This window comes from Miniopterus schreibersii (genome assembly GCF_964146895.1).
Source record: "Miniopterus schreibersii genome assembly, chromosome: 20".
Classification (NCBI taxonomy): Eukaryota; Metazoa; Chordata; class Mammalia; order Chiroptera; family Miniopteridae; genus Miniopterus; species Miniopterus schreibersii.
This window is the reverse complement of record NC_138122.1, coordinates 26,113,590-26,116,283: the sequence shown is the minus strand read 5'-3', so window position 1 is coordinate 26,116,283 and position 2,694 is coordinate 26,113,590.

Genomic DNA, 2,694 nt, shown 5'->3' with positions numbered 1-2,694 from the left:
GCTGCAGCGCCCCTGGGAGGTGGTTTAAAGCGCTAAGAATTCCTGCCCCGGCCGGCGGCGGGCTCCCCGGGCGCCCCAGGCGGACCCGCCTCGCGGGGCGCTGCTGACCCCGGGAGCCGGAGCCGGGAGCTGGGGGGCAGGGCCCCCCTTCACCCCGCCAGCGGGCGCCCGGTAACCCGGGAAGGGGCTGGCCGGGGATGTGGCTGTTTATCAGCTGCCCGCGGGCCTGCTTTCCGGGGTGTGTGTAAATACATTTTTATTCGCGTTTTTAGAGAGAGGAGGGGGGGGCGAGGAGCACGGGGGGGGGCGCCCCCCGCACCCTCGGCGGGTCAGGCCCCAGCCCCGCGGTGCCCGCCTGCGGGCCCAACGGCCGCCTTCGGGCGCCAGGACGCGGCCCCGCCTGGCGCACGCGGGTCCGCGGGCCGCCCTCCGGGCTGGGGTTCCGGGGGCGCGGGTCCGGGGTCGGCCCCGGAAACCCCGCGCCTGGGGCGGGCGGCGGCGCGGGGCGCGGCGGTCCTTCCGGGGAGGCGCCGGCGGCCCCGCGCGCCCCGCGGCCTGACGGCGGCGCAGCGGCCGCGAGCGGGGGATGCGCCCGGCGCCGCCCAGACCCGCCGCGCCCCCGCCCGGCGATGCCCGCGGCCCGGCCGCTCGCGCGGGGCAGCTGGCGGGGCCGGGGCCGCGGCGCCCGCGCCTGGCCGGCGGCGTGAGCGTCCAGCGCGGCCGGAGCAGGCGGGTGAGTGTCCGCGGGGAGCGCCGGGCGCGGGAGGGGCGGCGGGGACCCCGGGACCGGCGCAGCGCGTCGCCCCGGCCCCAAGGCTGATGTGCGGGCTCCCGCGGGGCGCGGTGGGGGTGGGGACCCCCGGGCAGGCGGCGCCTCGGGCGGGCGGGTGTGCGCGGGGCCTGCGGGGGGGGGGGGGGGGGCGGACCCTGGGCCCGCTGCCCGCCGCCCGACCCCCTGCGGCCTGGGCGGGCCCGGGGTGGGCGTCGGGGCCTGGACCCGCCGAGGAGCCGCCACCCCACCCCCACCCCCACCCCCCCGCGCCCGCGGCTGGAGGGGAGCCCGGCCCATCTCCATCCCGTTGTCACCGGGGCTTCCTCGCCCTGCCCCCCCCCCGGCTTTTTTCCATCAGGGGCAGGGCTCAGGGGTGACCGGGGAGAGGGAAACTTGGGTGCCCCCTCCCATGGGTGCCCTCATGCCCCCCAGGAAGCCCCCCAGGGACATTCTGAGTAAGCACAGTGCTCGAGCCACAGGAACGTCATTTGGAGGCAAGTTCTCCAGCTCTGTCCCCTCGGAAGGACTCGCTGTCCCTGCAGAGAAGTCCTGGGCCCCTGGTCCTGCACCCTGAGGCCGGCGGCCTCTGCCCACCCGGGATCCCTCAAGACCTCATCCAGCATCTTTCCTGGTCCACTCCCAGCTCGCTCCCCACCCCCACCAAGTGTCGCTGTGGCTGAGAAGACAGACACCCCATTTCCGGGGGGAAGGTGGGCACCGCTCCCCTTCTCTGAACGTCCCCCACAGCCCCAGCCCCCCAGGAGGCTGGCCTCCGCGGGGACTCCCGCAAGTCCCAGCGCGGTGTTCCTCTTACCAGCACCCGAGCTCCTTGTTTTTGGTGACTTGGGTGCCTGGCTTATCTCCCCGCCGGACTGGGAGCTCCCGCAGGACAGTGCTTCATTCGTCCCCGGTCCCCCGCCCTGGGCCTGCACCCTGGATGGAGTCGGAGGCCCTCCCCGGTTCCCCCCACCCCGGGACCCGGCTGGCCTGACTCCTAGGGCCCTGGCTGTGAAATTATCCTTCTGTCAGGAGACTGCCCGGCCTGGAAGGTTCCCGCCCTCTCCCTTCGCAGAGGGGAACACGGCGAGTTAGGCAGGGCTGTTATCCTTGTAGGCAGTGACTTGCCACATGACAGGGACAGTGCATGCTCTTCTCTGACGGCAGGCGCAGACCCTGGGTCCCCCGGGTGGTGAGCCTGCACCGGGAGGCCTGGGTTCCCCGGGGGGTGAGCGTGGGGCGGGCCTTCTCTTTGGGTTGCGCGGGAGGCGGGAGGGTAGAGGCCCGGACTGCGGGAGTCGGGGTTCCAGGCCTGGCCATCCCATAAGGTCGGTACAAGCTTCACGAAGTCCCTGGCTTTCTCTGGGTCAGGACCTGGGGCCCACCTCCTCTCCCTTATCAGCTCTTCATTATCAAGACCCGGACCTCCGGTTCGGTGGTTAGAGCCTTACCCCCATGGTCAGCCTGCCTGTTTCTACTTTACTGCCCGGCCGCGTCGGTGTGTATGTTTACGTGTAAATCCGCCTGTCTCTATAAGTCATCCGTAAAGGGTTCTGGAAAACTGGACAGCCTACGCGAGTTGAATGCAATAAGTAACGTTGCACCTAAAAGTTGGGCCAGCTCCCCGTGTCGGGGAGATGCCCCCCCCCCGTGACAAACGCGGGGTGTGTGTTGAGGGAGTGTTGCTCCAGCAGCAGGTAGAGTTCAAAAGAGGAGACACCCTTTCTGGGAAAGGCAGTCAGGGTGGACTTCCTGGAAGAGGTGGGATTTTGAAGAGGCCTTGAAGAATGGGTGGAGTTTTCACAGCCACAGCTCCCGTAAAGGGTGTGCGAGTTAGAGTCTGAAATGTGTTTATGGCCAAGGCCCCATCAGAACAGGTCTTTGGACCTGAAAGGAGAGAACTGGTTCGGGGGGATAGAGCGGGA